Below are 18,799 nucleotides of genomic sequence, written 5' to 3' on the forward strand. Positions count from 1 at the left end.
TCATTAAAACAGAAAATACTGAAAACACACACTGTGTGTCATGAAACCAGCAAAGCGGCTCTGGTGCATTTACAGTTACGCATTTGGCAGGCACTTTTATACAAAGCGTCTTGTATTGCATTCAAAATATACATTTTATCATGTCCTTGGCACTGTGCTTCACACTTTTAGCTATAGCTGTAGGATTTAATTTACATTGAAGCAAAGTCTGAAACCTAAACATACCTAAAACTATAACACTATTCATCTACTGCTCCAGGAAATGCAAATCTAATTTCAAATGGGAAAATCTGCCACAAATTATCTGGTAATTTCAAAATATTGCTATCAAAATACAATCTTTGTTGATGTTACAAATCATTTGTATTTATTAAAAGAACAAACTGAAAAGGGGAGTGTCTGTATGATCACATTGCTGTGATGACTGATATCATAACATCATCTACAGTTTATAGTTGCTAGCTTGAGTTTCAGACGTTCATTAATAACAAATGCTCTTTGTGTTCAAGGACAGCGTGGGCTGTTCTAAGAGACATTATCAGCGCCTACGTCTACATATCACCACTCTCATCATTTGATCATAGTTCTCCTTGTTTTTGTGTTGTGTCTTTGCCCACTGTGAAAAAAAGTACAGACCCAGAGCTTCTCTTGTGCTGTGTGAAGTAAGTGATTTTGCAACCCAGGAGGAATGTTTTGTACTGATGTGCAGCCAGAGCTTTCCAAGTACCACTGGCAGGGGACGCAACAAATGCCGCTGTTTTGTTTGAACCTTTTCTTTGTCCAAGTTATACCATGATCACTTCCCCATGTCTGGAAGATGCCACACAAGAGAAAGTGTGAAAAGTGCCAGCCTCCCTGGTTAAGTGCATCTGCTTAGCAAATGAATAAATAATGGGGATATTTCTAAAGTGCTGCTGTGTGCCGTGGCTTCGTGTGGCAGAAATTAGAACGGTAATATAAATGTAGATCTTTACGTTTTCTGCAAACAAAAGAAAATGTAAGTGGTGTTGCCTATGCAAAACTCACAGCCACAGTGATCAAGTGTTGGGGCAAAATTCAGAATTTAAATATTGGCTCCCTTTGAGTTTACACTAGAACACTAGAATTTGAATTTGAACACTGGCCGCACAGGATGTTAAATTGGAATTTGATTTGGCGTTTGGCACACAATAGTGAAATTTACATTAAAGGGATAGTCCTCAAAAATAAACATTTTGTCATTATTTACTCACCCTCAAGTTGTTCCAAACCTGTATGAGTTTCTTTCTTCTGTTTCTTCTGAACACAAAAGAAGATATTTTGAAGAATATGGAAAGCCAAACAGTTGATGGGCCAATGGGGCTTTGCTTTCCATATTTAAAATATCTTCTTTTGTGTTCAACAGAAGAAAGAAACTCATACAGGTTTGGAACAACATGTAGGTGAGAAAATGATGACTACATTGACAACATGGGTGAACAATCCCTTGAAATTTCATGAATTCCTGTTTTATATTATTATGCTTATGTTCAATTTTCAATTCAAGTTTATTTGTATAGCGCCTTTCACAAAATATATTACTATATATTATGTTGCACAATAGTGAAATTTTATTTAACACAAGTGTTGTGAGACAACATCATTACATTTGTATTATATATGTATACATGTATTATTCCTGTTATACATAAAAAAAGTAGCTAGATGTTTGGCAACAGTTCTTTTAAAGGTACAATATGTAAGATTTTCTGTACGCTAGAGGTCGTTAGAGGCCTATTCAAAACAAAGGCGTAGCTTGATGACGCCAAGTTTGAGCGTGGAATCTTGGGACATGTGGTCTTCACCTCACAACCGGTGGAAAATAATCAGGATAGGACTCTGGAAGAAATCATGTTCATGGATGCGATTATTAACGTTACTGTAGTATGAAGCAGAGCAGGACCGAGTGTTGTGGGAGCTGAACGAGGCATCTGAACCAACGAGCAGAGAAACTTTTATTATCCGCTTTTCCGGTCATGAATATGAGGTAACGCAGCTCTGTTTATTATTAGATTCATTTGAGTGTGTTGAAAATGATGTTATAACGTTACTCTGTGCATTCGCTCGGCATGCTGCTGCGAGACACTGTTGCACACTGCAGTAAGATAGATCGATTTTAGAATATCATATTAAATGCTGGATGGCTTGTGTTGTATGATGGATAAAATGCTGTATTACTGTTACTAAAAATAAAGCTGCATCTGATTATGCTATGTTAGCTACTTGACAAAATAGTGTTTTTCTCTGAGGCATGGTAAAACATGGTACTCGCAAAAAATCAAGAAAATTAATTTAAACAATAAGACTAAACATGTTGAGTTATATAACAGTAATTAGTTTTCTGTCTATAAATATATCAAAACAGGTGTTCTCTTGTCTATTAAAACATGTAAATATTAAAGCGTCTTTGGTGTTTCCATGGTTTCTACAAAATAAAACCGGAAACCGAGGGTAACGAGGGTATGATGCAATTGACAGGCGACTCCTCACGTCCCGAAGCCTTGGTTAAATTTGCAATTTTCTCACGATTTACAAATAGTTGCAAACATTTGGGATATTGTAAGTATTCAAGTGAACAAAATATATAACATTGGCCTAGTGGTTTTTTGATATTTTACATGCAAAATTCTTACATAATTTACCTTTAAGTTCTTTTAAAAGTTATGCACCTCTTGATGGAAATGACATTTCCATCAAGATGCACATCAATTTTTGGTCAAGATCTTGTAGTGACAATGCAAGAATCAAGCACGCTGTAAAGTCTACTCCAGTACATCCCTTTCAGTGTATTTAAGGTCTGGACTCAGAGGTGCCAATTCATGTGTGAAAATGATTCTTCATGCTCCCTCCAAACCGTTCTTTCACAATTTGAGCCTGATGAATCTTGACATTGTCATCCTGGAGTATGGCCATGATATGTCTTCCTTACATGGTTGTTTAAGATATGAAAATCTACACACTCCATCAATTAGGGTTAGAAGAACTGTTGCCAAACATATGACATGCTTGAAACATAATAATCACTGCAGTAATGGTCCAGTCTCTTAAGCGACTGCGAATTTAAATTCAAACAGCGACTTTTGGATTTAAATACTCTGATTGTGAAGCCTGACTTAACAAATACCACTAATAACCGTAAAATCATTAATATACACAACAGTACACTGAATATTACGTTTTCTTTGAATTTGGCTTCACCTTCACATGTGGAACAAAGAAACTAAAGCTGAATTCTATTCCAGCTTATTACGATAACATTCATTAAAGTTCAGTTCTGTTTGGGGAAGTGAAAAAGGTTGTTTTTGTCTTTGTGGATAAAAAAACCTGATGGGGCACGGCAGTCCAGTCATCGCTATTGGCTGTTTAAAGTGTTATGCAGGGATAGAAAGGGTGGTGAGCCTTGAGTGCTTTGTGGTTTTGGGCTGTTGCTTTGGTTTGCTGTTGTGATCTCTGCCGTCATGTGATGCATGCAGAAGCTTTGATGATATTGCATGTGATTAGACCACTAATATTTTTTAAAGCTCATTTTCCCGTAACAGAACAAACAATGAATAAAATGGTACAGGAACAGTGCAAGGTGGACTTTGTAATGGGGTGCCAAAGGGCTGCAGATATGTGCCCTAATTTTTGTTTTATGCACACTTTAAAAAGGACTAGGATAAGGAGAGGAAGTATTATAAGTAGGGGTGACTCACATGGGGTTTTCAACATCAAGATTTTAGGTTAAAATGTACAATAGTTTGTACAAAAATAAATCTTAAGTGTTGTGACTGTGCACCATTTGTCTTAAAGCTAGGGTGTGGATTATTTTTTCAGTGTTAAAATATGAACATTTGCTATTATCTCAGTTTAATATGCAAAGACAACAATAAGTACACCATTAATAGAAGCATCTACTATAAAACACTGACTATGTGATATTTTAAAATGACTCTCACAATATGGTTGACTGATATATCAGTGTTCGTAAGATTAGGGTTACCTTGTCTTTAATTGAGAAAAAAAAAAAAAATTATTTGCAGTGCACACAAACTTACCAGATTATTTTGTGCCCTGTTGGTAAAAGTGTGTTTACTTCCTTGTGAAAAAGACTGTAAAAGGATTTCAGAATCAAGATGTTGCCATCTAAAGTATAAATAATTTTACTTTTTTAATTAATTTTCAAATAATTTATTTCTGATTTATTACATATCAAGTAAAAGAAATATGAAGTATAAATATAAATTATAAATATATCGGCCATCAGCCACCCTGTTCTCTCAGATATCAGCATCGGCCAAAAAAAAAAAAAAAATCAAACATCATTGGCCGACCACCACACATTAAAGGGTAAGTTCACCCAGAAATGAAATTTCTGTCATTAATTACTCACCCTCATGTCGTTCCAAACCCGTAAGACCATTGTTCATCTTCGGAACACAAATTAAGATATTCAAAACAATTCAAATTCAAAAATTTACAATAACGATTCAAAAATTTCCTCTCTCCCCTGTCAGTCTTCTGTGCAGCTGACGCAGTGAACGCAGTGCAGAGCTTCCGTGTTCTACGTCAGAATGTCAGCATCACACGTCATGCTGCTCATGTGTAAACAGTTTTTCAAATTAAACAGTTTTTCACTTTTTAATCACCATACTGGTATGAAGTGCCATGCATTTTGAAAACTGTATAGGCCTACACCTTTTGCATTCCAGGGTCTGTTTGGACCTGGCAGAATGTAAGCTTATAAAACAGTCATAACTTAATATCTTTCATCTAAAACCATGTTGTATCTAATCAGTAACTTCTCATTAATGAGTATGCACAAAAGTTTTAAAGTTTTGAATGTCACCATGCTTTTACCATGCTATTACTTCATTTACATCCTTTTTATTAAATCATAAATTCTTAAAAAGGTAATTTTTTTCAAGAACTACAGCAAAAACCAGTGTGTTGCAAGAAAGATATATATATTTTTTATCAATATTTATAAGAAATTTTATTTGAATATATCTTTAGATGAAATCCTGAAAGCAAAACTTAGCAATATATATATATATATATATGTATATATATATATATATATATATATATATATATATATATATATATATGTATATATATATATATATATGTACCTTTTCCTGGTCAAAATGGACCCGAATGCAGTACACTTGAGTTAAAGGAACAAATATTCCATGTAGTCTTTGAAATTATGGACAAAAGGCTGCGTGCAAAATAATTAGCAAAGTTGGGTTTAAAATAGTTTTATATGCCATATAGCATGTCACAACTTGTGTCAAATTCCTAAGTGTTTACTGTCAAATAGTGTATCATAAAATATTATATTTCAGATCTGATATACATGTAATATTTTAGCCTGGACATTTGGTATGCCTTTTTTATTGGCTTTTTTTCTTATCACATATTTTAGTAATCATTATAAATTAAGAATCATTCAAAAGCTTAAATACTCCAAATTTGAAACAGTGAAAACTGTTTTGAAATTGGACACCGTGTTTTGGGCTGCACGATTTATCGTACGATGCGAAAAATAACATTGAACATGAACGCGATTAACACTTAAACGCAATTCTAATGCTGCAATTAATTTTTTTATGTGCAGCTTGTCAGTGAAGTATGGCTCCAAATGCTAATCCATCTGAAAGCACTGCGAGTTTGAGTCACATGAGAAGCGTTTATTAAAGTGCCCCTTATATGGATTTTTGAAATTGACCTTTCATGTAGTGTGTTACATAGCTCTAAGTGAATTAAAATATCCTGCAAAGTTTTAAATCTGAAAGTGCACCGAATATAAAGTTATTGTCTCACAAAAGTAAGAGTTGACTTTGTCAATTAAACGAGTCATTTGTAAAACGAATCCCAAGACGTTTCATTGTGACGTCACAACGAAACATTAGCATATTGCCCGCCCACTTATTGCGCCAGGGAAAATTATTTTTTTCAACAATACCACAGCAGTACAATCTTTTATTGTGTTCCTGTCATTTTACTGATGACTGCTTCTCAAACCTCTGGGAGTTTAATGCAGATTCACAAAATGCTTGGTCTTAAAATATGGATTAGTGCCCAGTTTATTTCGACTAGCTTGTTCCTCTGAATCTCAGACTGTACGTATGATTAATAATTGATGTATATATTTTCTAGCGATCGTTTAAAATTCATAGTTTTGTATGTTATGTTGTGTAACGTACACCCTCGTCTGTATGTCTAAACGGCTAACTCACGTTTCTGTAGTTCTGCTATTCAGATGTGGGTCCAATATTGTCGATTAATGCAGCTTGTCTGTCTTATTACTTGGAGTAATGATCAAGGATGGAGCACGGCTTTTTTTTTTTACAAAGTGTAATACATTATCAGCTGTTGACGTTTGTGCTCGGCTAACGTGACAGTTTACAACATACAAAACAAACTTTTTTTTTCCCTCTGTGGTTTTATTATTACAGTAAAGTGGAGCTCTATCTGTATTGTAAGAGGATATTAAGATGCTAGTCCATTCTAACTAGCTGAAGTATTCTCTCTGTAAACAGTAAACACCCCTTGCGATGTCAAATAATGATATAGCCATCTTTCTTTGTTAATAGTTTTGACGAAAAAGTCTGTACACATCTGGCCTAAATGTTCATCTTATGTTAGAGGTTTTCACTTTCGCTTGGCATTCTAATACAGTTCCCACAGGTGCACCTACATAAAGTATAACAGTGATGCTGCTATCGCGTATCATAAATAACTAAGGTGACACTTACCATATAGAAACATCATACTCCAATCGTAATTGCGAACCATTTTCGACTACTTCAGACGTTTCATCGTCGGACTCGGGCTCGAACTGATATGGTACAATCGATGCTATCTTTTCTGTCCATACATTGTATACAAAATGTCTTGTGAATTGATAGCTGTCATTCAGTTATGGCAATGGGCGAGCTGTGCGCGCAGTACAAACCTGATTCCAAAAAAGTTAGGACACTGTACAAATTGTGAATAAAAACAGAATGCAATGATGACAAATTTCATTTTATTCAGAATACAACATAGATGACATATCAAATGTTTAAACTGAGAAAATGTATCATTTTAAGGGAAAAATAAGTTGATTTTAAATTTCATGGCATCAACACATCTCAAAAAAGTTGGGACAAGGCCATGTTTACCACTGTGTGGCATCCCCTCTTCTTTTTATAACAGTCTGCAAACGTCTGGGGACTGAGGAGACAAGTTGCTCAAGTTTAGGAATAGGAATGTTGTCCCATTCTTGTCTAATCAGGCTTCTAGTTGCTCAACTGTCTTAGGTCTGTGCATGTGGCATCTTCCTCTTTATGATGCACCAAATGTTTTCTATGGGTGAAAGATCTGGACTACAGGCTGGCCATTTCAGTACCCGGATCCTTCTTCTACGCAGCCATGATGTTGTACTTGATGCAGTATGTGGTCTGGCATTGTCATGTTGGAAAATGCAAGGTCTTCCCTGAAAGAGACGACGTCTGGATGGGAGCATATGTTGTTCTAGAACTTGGATATACCTTTCAGCATTGATGGTGCCTTTCCAGATGTGTAAGCTGCCCATGCCACACGCAATCATGCAACCCCATACCATCAGAGATGCAGGCTTCTGAACTGAGCGCTGATAACAACTTGGGTTGTCCTTGTCCTCTTTAGTCCGGATGACATGGCGTCCCAGTTTTCCAAAAAGAACTTAAAATTTTGATTCGTCTGACCACAGAACAGTTTTCCACTTTGCCACAGTCCATTTTAAATGAGCCTTGGCCCAGAGAAAACGCCTGCGCTTCTGGATCATGTTTAGATATGCCTTCTTTTTTGACCTATAGAGTTTTAGCCGGCAACGGCGAATGGCACGGTGGATTGTGTTCACCGACAATGTTTTCTGGAAGTATTCCTGAGCCCATGTTGATTTCCATTACAGTAACATTCCTGTATGTGATGCAGTGCCGTCTAAGGGCCCGAAGATCACGGGCATCCAGTATGGTTTTCCGGCCTTGACCCTTACACACAGAGATTGTTCCAGATTCTCTGAATCTTTGAATGATATTATGCACTGTAGATGATGATAACTTCAAACTCTTTGCAATTTTTCTCTGAGAAACTCTTTCTGATATTGCTCCACTATTTTTCGCAGAAATCTTCGGGGAATTGGTGATCCTCTGCCCATCTTGACTTCTGAGAGACACTGTCACTCTTGAGAGGCTCTTTTTATACCCAATCATGTTGCCAATTGACCTAATAAGTTGCAAATTGGTCCTTCAGCTGTTCCTTATATGTACATTTAACTTTTTGGCCTCTTATTGCTACCTGTCCCAACTTTTTCGGAATGTGTAGCTCTCATGAAATCCAAAATGAGTCAATATTTGGCATTTCAAAATGTCTCACTTTCAACATTTGATATGTTATCTATATTCTATTGTGAATAAAATATAAGTTTATGAGATTTGTAAGTTATTGCATTCCTTTTTTAGTCACAATTTGTACAGTGTCCCAACTTGTTTGGAATCAGGTTTGTAGACCAATCACAAAGGATTGGGCCATCTGACCAATCAGAGCAGTGTAGGCTCCCATAAACGAGGGGTTTAGAGAGACTGATTCTTTGAACTTCTTCAAATGAGTTGTTAACTCTGTTTTTTGACCTTGCATGCATTTAAACCTGTTGTAGGAGACTCCCAAAACAATATTAGGAACTTTAAAGGCCTTAATAGGGGCACTTTGAACATCTTGTCCAACAAAAGAGCTACACTGTCCAACATTTAATAACATGTTTTTACTCCAAACTCACTTCATAACAACAGTTGAGCGTCCTTCTGTGAGATGATGTGGCTTCTTATACAGAATAAGGCAGTTGTGTGTTTATGTATGTTTAATCAATCAAAGCATTTCAATGTTCTGTTTATTCAGCTAAAGCGATATAACACGTGTTATATTCTTCTGCGGCAGGGCATATTTGGAGTGTCAGTGCAAGAGCGACCTCTGGCTTTCAGATGAAGAAGCATTTACTACTGATCACAGAGCCGTACAGCTCTGACAAGCTGCGCATAAAACAATCGCAGCCTTTGCCAAATCGCTTGCGGTTTAATCGAGATAAAGCGTGCAGCCCTAATTATGTTACCATAGAAATCGTACTTTAACTCCTTTTAGCGGGCTAAATAAAATAAGCGGAAAAGCAGACTTTGCCTAAAATATATATTTTTGTATAAAATGAAAAATGAGTGCATTTGCTTTACAGTAAACATAAACTTCTGTAATTGTTAAACATAAATTTTTTAGGCTGCTTTCACTTCTGCAATCATCTGCAATGTGTCTTCTTTTTAAAGAGAACAACCTTAGGTCTGTTTTCGAAAACATTCAGGAATCAATTTCAGATCTATGCTCAAAAAGGGGGTGACAGTTATCAGGTTAATACGAAGAAAGACACAAACAGCAATTATCTGGTGCTATTGTCTGAGTATGTAATATCTCAATGAGTTCATGCAGCAGGAAACCTCACAGAAGGTTGGCTAGTGTCGTTCCTCTCTTCTCACCTCAGCCTGTGTGTCTGCATCCCCTCCAGTGTCTGATTTATGAAGCAGTGTTCTCTGCCCATGTGCGTCAGCACTGGCTCTGGGAGTCTCGTGAGGCGTTGCGCTCCTGAAGAGCTGTGTCTCGTGTCTGGACAGCATCAGTCGGCAGCAGCCCCCGGCCCCCTCCTGTTTTTTTCTCTTTCACTGTCTCTCTCTGTGCGTATACAGACTTGTAGCTCCATACATCAACTTGCTTTTTTCCCCCCTGAGCTAAACCCAGCTTTCAAAGGTTGCTTTAGCTGAAAAATTTCCATCATTTACAGAATAAAAAAAAAAAGCATTGATGGATTATTCAAAATGCTTTCCATCATTTTCACAGATAAAATAAGGTGTGTAGTCTACTCTGTTTCTGTATTATACAAACATTCTGACAGTAAAAGGATTCTAATAGGGATTAGAAATGAAGGTTTAAAAATAATGTTTTAAAGTGCCCCTGCAAAAATAGACCAGATGAAATATGTGAGTGAGAGTTTAATGAAAGGACTAAGAGATTCCAAGTGTAGTCCAGTGGAATAATTCATAGGATGGACCATTCCTGTTCGGCAGTTCCTTTTGATCTCTGTAATGTTTAAAAATGAATATGCTTGTTTTATACTTTAAGAAAGTATTTCTATAAAAGGGAATACCAGACGTTCAGAAAAAAATGTTCTGGTCAAGTTCAGGCACTTTGTTAAACTTATCTGAACTTATTATAACTTGATTATTTACAAAGACACGCTTATAAGCTTACATAAGGTCATTTGAAGTTCATTTTTAAATTTTAAACATCTTTTGAAATTTTGATAATAACATATCTGTAATTTTGGCAAGCAGGATAGAATATTTTATAGCGAAACAAACCAACAAATACACCACGTAATCATAATCAAATACATGCTAATACACTGTAAAAAAATATTTTCATGATTTGTTATCACAACATTTTTTCTTTTTTCAAATCAACTTCAATAATTAATGTGGTTCAGATAACATAATATCTTGAGTTTCTGTTGATCAAACCAATTGCCTTCATTGTATGAACTATTTTTTTTATTTCAATAAACTCAATAAAACTTACTTTTTTAAGTTAAACCAACAATTATTGTTTTACAGTGTACATACTGATGTATGTGCTATTTTCCAACCCAAAATTGTCACTTTTTTGAAAAATAATGATTAACAATTAAAACAATATTCCCAATAATTTATTAATTATTATTTGTTTTATATTAGAAGTCAGAAGACATCTGGGGACCATAGCTCAAACCAAAATAGTTAACATTGTAAAAATGGTCAGTTTAACATTTTATACCAGTATATTGAGACATATATGTTGCAGATGCAAAGATATATGAAGGAATGGCTTGGATAATGATAATTAAATTCAGGAGGACTGATGGCAAAAAATATGTTGCCTTTATTATGTAGCAATCTCAGAATAAAAAGATAAAGCCACACACCCAGAGCACAACAGTTTATGCATTAAAACTAAGCATAAAAGAAAAAAAGATCGGAGATCGGGATATGCCATGGTAGAATTAGGTGAGAAAATGGTACACTCTAAGAAGAAAAGGTTCAAAAATGAACCTTTTGAGGTTCCTGGCGATTGCAACTGTGGGGGAACCTTAAAGGTTCATTTTTGAACCTTTTTAAAAAGGTTCTAATTGGAACCTTCACTTAAAGGTGCATTAAAGCCCATTAAGGTTCCATTTTGAACCTTTTCCTTTTAGATAGCAATAACATATATTAATAATAATTATTAAAATATAATATAAAATATACATTAACTATATGTCTTATATATAACTTGTATAACTATATCTTAATCCCATTTCAAAACATTGAATACAGAACACAATGATTGTCTATAAAATGTTTAATACATAAATATAAAATGTGAGCACAGGCACCAATGGACAGAGAAAAAAGGAAAATTGTTTGTTATCATTCAAATAAATAAATAAATAAACAATCAAATAAATAAATTCATTCATTAATCTATACATTTCCATCAACCTTTAACAGAATGTAGCTGAATATCTATCATTTTTATATTATTTTTAATAATTTAATTTTTAATTTATATATAATTTTTAAGATAATGTTTAAACAGGACATTTTTATTTTTCAAATAATGTTAAGAGTGTTTCTCGGCTTTGAAGCATATTCAAGGTTGAAGATTAAGTACATTGTCATTAGAATAACATGGTCATATGACCTGGTCATATCGTCTACTTCACAGACTTTCTCCCCTTGCATCATTATTTCTAAAACAGACCGCATCCAAGTGTAACCCGTGTGGCTCGCTTATGCCCAGCGTGATGTGCGGCCAGCGACACCGGGTATTAAAACTTGGTCTGCGTTGTGTTACGTTGTGTTGAATGAAGAGACAGACACGGGACAGCAAGCAGTCGATTCACTGGATCTTTTTACTGAGTAAAAGAGAAAAATAAGCAGCCTCAGATTGAGTGGCCCTTATATGACTCTCTTCCATCGAATCACATTTCAAAAGGGCGGAAGAAAACATGAACATAAGGAAAATAATATAGAAAACATACCTGTTTAACAGAGACAAATAAGCAGCCTCAGATCCAGTGGCCCTTATAAAACTATAAAACAAATATGGTGCGCCTCCATTACCATGTGCTTGTTTCACATAAAAGACAGAAATATACCTCAAAGAATGTAAAATATCAAAAATAATCCCAAGGATAGATAAAACAGTACTTTACACATAAGTTTGGGTTGAAATAAAGATATAAAAGATATAATTAACATTAGGATTAAATAAAATTAACAGGATGACAAAAGAAACCTACCTCTTCCATCGAATCACATTTCAAAAGGGAAGAGGAGGAGACAGGACAGGAAATTAGGTCATACTGTGACCTCGCATCACTTAAAGGAGAAGCGCACCTTTAGATCAGGTATCATAAAACGTATATGAACAATTTTGTGTGAATTATAACAATATTTACTAGTATACTTTGTATACCTGTTACACAAGGCACATCCATTTACAGTATATACAGCACAGGGTTGGGTGTACGTGGTTCCTAAACAAGAAGAGAATAATGTTATATTCAATATAACATGTATGTATTCAATATAAACGTATTAAATGATACATAATTTCCATTATTATTTGCTTTTAAGTCACAATTTGAAACAATTTTACTCACAACTGAGGTGACATTAAGGGCTGGATATCATGATAATATTTCCTTTGTGGAGTGATGTTTCATATAGTCTGTCCTCTCACTCTTTGTCCGTGTCATTTAGTCCTCTAAAAGGATTTGGTGATCATCAAGCATTTGGTTTTCATTTTATCCAAGTGGATCCCAACGCTGTAATCATCTTCTCCTGAATAAATCTACCCACAAAAATATGTCTGCTATTCTTAAAAAACTTAAGTTGATTCTGTCTGGGACACTTACCCCAACTGCCCTTGACCTCTTTTGATACACATCTTGGTCAGACAGATTGTCCATCTAAAAAAACAAAAGAAATATATTATTACGCAAGTGTGTAATTTTAGAGAATGGTGGAGAGTAAAAACAGTTCTCTATATTTCCAGGTCTCCAACAAGCGAACAATTAAACAAGGTGTGTTCAGCCATTGTTACAAAATACCAGTGCCCGGTTGCATAAAGAGAGTATTTTTGGTGTTCCAGAAAAACAAAAATAAGGACTTAAATAGTGATGATGAGTGTGTCGAATCAGCGGTTCGGAGCGCCAAAGTCACATGATTTCAGCAGTTTGGTGGTTTGACGCGCAATCCGAATCATGATTCGACACGCTGATTCATAACGTTCTGAAGCTTAAAGGGGGTATAATGCTATATTCTGACTTATTTACACTGTTAAAGGGTTGGATTCTCATGCTAAACATGGCCAAAGTTTCAAAATACGAGTTGGACGAATGACGGAGTACTGTATTTCTGTGCCAAAAATACTACACCAGCTTCCTGCAGCAGTATTTTGAATTCGGCCATCACTAAATAAGTTGTTATTTAGTTTTTTTGGCACACCAAAAATATTCTCATGGCTTTATAATATTAATATTGAACCACTGTACTCACATGAACTGATTTAAATGTGTTTTTAGTACATTAATGGATCTTGAGAGAGGAAATGTCATTGCTGGCTATGAAGGCCTCACTGAGCCATCGGATTTCAACTAAAATATCTTAATTTGCATTTCGAAGATTAATGAAGGTGTTACAGGTGTAGAACGGCATGAGGGTGAGTAATAAATGACATTATTTTCATTTTTGGGTGAACTAACCCTTTAAGGTGCTTTATGCAACCGGGCACAGATAAGAGACAAGACTGGAAGAGTGTATGTAAGAACATGTCAAAGAGCCCTTCAGTTTATATATATTAGCCATGTAAGTGAAAAGGTGTTATTTCATTTGGCATACTTACATCTACAATACTTGCCAAATTTTTAGTGTCACAAGTCCTTGGACCCTTGGTAAAATACCCCATTTCCTTACTTTGCTAAACCTGCTACAAATTTAATTTTAGTCTTTCAATACCAGTCAAATGTGATCTTTCTTGAATTAGTTTTTAAGCATCTCATGCCATGTGTCGCTTACCTGGTTCCTTACCTGTTCGTCTCATAATTGAGATCCCTCACTTTCATCATCCTTTGTCTTCAGTCCAGACCAATCCGCTCACCATCATCTACAAATACAAAGAGACTGTTATCATCCAGCTAAGTTCATTCAACCTGTCATCATTCAATCTACTAACCTGTTTATTCTCCCCATCTCTGCCACCTGCAATAATAAACCTTTGTGAACTGTATTACCTCTGTTGTCTCCTTCTGTCCGTGACACCATGACTCCTTTAAAAATAATATTATGTAAAATACTATAAAAGGTTTTATGAAACTGCAGGGCTCTTTGACACGTTCTTACATACACTCTTCCAGTCTTGTCACTTGTCACCAGGGCTAAACTAACCTTGTTGTATTGTTTGCTTGCTTTACCTGAAATTAAAGAAAGGCAATTTTAACCTCCATCTTTCTTTAAAATTATGCACTTACCTGTACTTCACTGTTGGAATTATGTGCACATCTGATCAAACAGATTATTTTTTAACTCCATTTGCTTTGTGATAAAAAAAAGTAATAAATACATTTTATAAAGAAAAAAAAATCTCCACTCTCCTTAAGTTTTTTTGTATTGCTAGTGGGGTAGCTGATAAATTTCTGGTCACCCTGTTTGAGCAGTACATTGTGTTGAGATTGATCCATGTGAAATACCAAATCAAGTCCTACAAAAAAACAAAAACTGCAGAGAGGTGCATGTTATAATGGTACTACTAACAGCTCAGTAATTTGTAATGATAGCAATATAGTTTAGCTAAAAGTATGTGGAAACCTAACCATCACACCTATACAAGTTGATGGGCATCCCATTCCAAAACGGGAATGCAATATAAGTTTAAAGCAATGTAAGTTGTTTTGGATAACAGTGTCAACTAAATACATACATGTGAGAAAATGCTAGTCACTGAATTCTTCAGTACAACCTATTAAGTATTTAAAAAATGTAAATAATAATTAATAGATGAGTCCACATACTTTTTAAAACTTTAAGAGTAGATGTAATAAACTTACACATGACTGGTGTTTGTGGTCTTGGTAGGCATCTCAGTCTTTAGGTTTTCTTCTAATCTTATGAATTTAACTTGATCCTTCAATTTAGGGAATATTTTAGGTATCATAGTTTTCAGTTAGGTTCATTCAAGTGTCCGCATCAATTCCATTGTCTGTTAAAACAACAGGATTCAATAGGAGAATGTCATATCTTCTTAATTGTGAAAATGTCTGTTTTGCTGCAATGGGGAAGTTAAACAGAGTGTGCATTTTTGTGAGATAAACCTTGAAATGTAGGGATGATCACCTGGAAACTGTTGCCATCAACCAGTCAGCCACATGGATTTTCCAGTGAATCAGCTCTGAGCTCATTCTTGCCTCTATATGCAGAGAAATATTGCAATTTAGAAAACAATGCGTTATAAAATATGAATAAAAATAAACTTTTCATTTTTACTAAATTCTCTCTCTCTCTCTCTCTCTCTCTCGAGCGCGCGAGCAAACACACGCGCACACACAGTAAGGATAAAAAACGGGAAATATCTTGAAATAGTACATGTGGGAAAGGTGTAGTAAGTGGTACACCCGGAATTATTTCTCCAGGCCGTTAAATTGACAATATTGTGGCCGAATTAACACGACGTGTCTGCTTAGGCCCGTCGTCATTTATTCATTATCACACACCTTAAAGTTTATGACATTAAATAGGTGTTTCATAGCTTTTCAAAAAGTTAATAGTTTATTTGAGACGTTATGTTGTCTTACCTCAGATTTTTGTGTCGTTCCGCTCAGTCCCACTCGGGCCCGCTGCTGCCGCTTCAACATTTGTAACGGTTTTTTCCACGTGACCACTGACATCATTGCGCGAGAGAGACTTGTGGAGATTCAGTGCATTGCGTTGCGTACCAAAGCCCAGATGAAAACATTTAAAGCATTTTGAAGGATTTGCTTATTCATGCTTAAAAACGAAACAATATTAATAATCTCGTTTACTTTTAGTGAAAATAATGTACTTTTGAATTGCTAGTTATTTGTCAGTATTCTTATTTTGTAAAAACATTTAGGCACAAGCAATCTCAGCACAATGATTAACAACAGCTGTAGTAAAAGCAATAGTAGTAGTAGTAGTAGTAGTAGTAATGATAATAATAAACTAAATAAAGAAAAAAATAATCTTCCTGATGAAACCTTACACAATACAATTATGAAATGTTTTCTAAAACATGAGCTAATAACAAAGTAGATAAAGTTGGAACAGAAGGAGAGATGAAACACGTAAAATAAATTGCCTGTGCATCACACTTTACTCATGATTTTTGCTCTAAAACTGCATAGTGTCCTTTTCAATTGGGGAATATTTTTTCGGTTGTCTAAGCGAAAGATATTGAATACAGTCTATTTTTAGGGCTAAGAATTTCACGTCACCTCTCCATTTAACATTGAACAGCTTCTTGTCCATTTATGAATGTAAAACTGAATTTTTATTCTTGGTCTTCTTAGTTTATGCTTTAAAAATGGACAAAAAACATGGTGTCTTTCAATGTTATGATGCAATTTATAGAAATGTGCGGGGAGGTCGGGGGGTACAGATGAAACACTGTATCGACTGTACACTCCAATCATATTAGAAAAGGTTCATAAACGAACCTTAACTATACACAGGTTCTAATATGAACCCTGTTACCACAACAAAGGTTCTAAAAAGAACTTCCAAATAACCAGTTTACCTGTAAGTTCAACTTTGAACCTTTTTGATAGTTAGAAGTTCATATTTGCACTGTAAAGTTCTTTATTGAACTCCAAAGGTTCGACCTCTTCTAAGAGTGTAGGGTTGTAGTCTGATTATTTGTAGTGCAACCTCTGCTAGCTATACAACTTTTTGCGTGTGTGGATGTGTATGGATATGAATATCTTTCACACATCTGGTTTGTTTTTAGTGTTCAAAGAGTGGAGGCTTTACCATTCTCATCTGTTTTGTCTTTTATTGTTGTGCACCAAAACAGTCTGTAGCCTCTCACTACCCTTTTTCTGCTTGTGGGAGCTCTTGTGGGCTAGCTTGGGTCTCAATATCTTCCTGCTAACATGTGTGTGTTTGTATAGTGTGGAACACATGCCTCCCAGCTGTGTTTCCCCCGAGTTTGCACATTAAGTCAAGACGCACATATGCTCGGCTTCAGTTGAGTCTATCGTGGCATTTTACAAAAAAAAAAAAAGATTAATGCGTAGACCTGGGGTATTTAATTAAAGTTCCTGGAGGTCCAGTCTCTAAATTTCCATTGACGCAAAGCTCCGAACGATATACAGTTACACAGTTTTAGTGTTGTAAGAACTTTGCATTTAATTTCTGGTAATTTTTTATTTTTCTTTCTTTTTTTTCTTATTTTTTTTTTTGGATAAATGTTTAAACTGGCAGCTGTAACTCTTAGTAAAAACAAGTAAGTAATAAATCCTAAAATTCTGTTTAACTATATTGTCTATAATATGCCACCATTGCTGTTAACTGCTCTGGTTGGAGAAAAGGATTTTTTTTTCTACATATATTGAGAAAATGATTCATGATCTATGTAGAAACAATTTTGGATCTGGACCACCATCCTCTAATTGGTGACCTCTGGAGTAAACTGTAGAAGTGAGTCTCTAAAGGCTTAAAAGTATAAAATATATTTGCGAAATGTCGTTTTTTCTGGATGTTTCAGCCAAACTTTGTTCATAAACATAAAGAACAGTGATCAGTAACTTTAGCCTTTGGATAATTGCAATTAATATTTTGCATGGAAGTTGACACACACTTAAATATTGCTTATGGATTACCTGCAACAGTTGGTGAGCAGAAGTAAATATAAAAACAACCATTAAAAAATAAAATGGGGTTCTACTAGAACTACCCACAAAAGTGAGGGTGGATTGTTTTTAGCTAACTGAAATGTGCTTAGCTTCAGCAATGTCCCAGTAAATTGGTGTTTGCGCTGACAACAAAGACAATAAACAACAGCACTTAGTAAGCTCTCAAACACTTAATTGCCTATTAAGCACAGTCAACTTGTCATTCTTCTTCCTGTGCCTCCAAAAGGGCCTCTTTGTTTGTTGGAGAAGCCGCGTGTACTAAAAACACACTGAGCTGTATAATGGGAGTGGTCCCAGCATAGAGCCTTGCAGCACCCCAGCACAAAAGTGCTGATTAAAATTTGTGATGTGGAAAGGAACAAGTTGTTTGACCAGCATCTGTCACATGAACAGACCATATATTACTTTACGTTCATTCAAGTTTTACATATTCCAATCCAGCCTGAGTCCTTTAAAACTCCTATATACTCCTGCACAAAACTGGGCTTCTGAATAAAATTGAGGTGTTTTTGTATTCCTTGAATATGAGCTCCATATTGTCCTATATTATAATACATTAGCCATAAAAGCCTAATGTATCAAATATGATACTGATGAAAAAAAGCACATATCCAATAATATAAAAACACATCCAAACCTTTTGTATTATTTTTTCTAAAGGTTCAATGAACTGTTTTTAATTTGTCATTCTTTACAGGGTTGAGGACCGTAAACTATTTTGCCTGTATTGATGTGTTTTCTTTTGAACTAGGAACAATGGACAACCATGTGGAACCATGTGGAACC

At 35.3% G+C, this 18,799-nt stretch overlaps 1 protein-coding gene and 2 long non-coding RNA genes across 17 annotated transcripts in view; 1 reads left to right on the forward strand and 2 right to left on the reverse strand.

Moving 5' to 3' along the window:
- The window catches only part of pde10a (phosphodiesterase 10A), a 156,031-nt gene that overhangs the window by 69,598 nt on the left and 67,634 nt on the right, over window positions 1-18,799 (forward strand). The window lies entirely within an intron of this gene.
- Window positions 11,204-14,743, reverse strand: LOC137020741 (uncharacterized). 5 transcript variants are annotated; one of them, XR_010895221.1, is made up of 7 exons: window positions 14,175-14,742; window positions 13,001-13,054; window positions 12,746-12,910; window positions 12,559-12,619; window positions 12,383-12,461; window positions 12,122-12,172; window positions 11,204-11,995 (listed from the first exon to the last, which is right to left on the reverse strand). It is a non-coding gene; the product is annotated as an uncharacterized lncRNA (long non-coding RNA). The 5 variants fall into 5 exon arrangements; XR_010895219.1 differs by having other exon boundaries at window positions 12,746-13,054; window positions 14,163-14,743; XR_010895218.1 differs by having other exon boundaries at window positions 12,746-13,054.
- On the reverse strand, window positions 15,197-16,509 carry LOC137020742 (uncharacterized). Of its 2 annotated transcripts, none has more exons than XR_010895222.1 (3): window positions 15,935-16,509; window positions 15,477-15,549; window positions 15,197-15,342 (listed from the first exon to the last, which is right to left on the reverse strand). It is a non-coding gene; the product is annotated as an uncharacterized lncRNA (long non-coding RNA). The 2 variants fall into 2 exon arrangements; XR_010895223.1 differs by having other exon boundaries at window positions 15,455-15,549.

The sequence above is a fragment of the Chanodichthys erythropterus genome, chromosome 5, assembly GCF_024489055.1.
Source record: "Chanodichthys erythropterus isolate Z2021 chromosome 5, ASM2448905v1, whole genome shotgun sequence".
Taxonomy (NCBI): Eukaryota; Metazoa; Chordata; class Actinopteri; order Cypriniformes; family Xenocyprididae; genus Chanodichthys; species Chanodichthys erythropterus.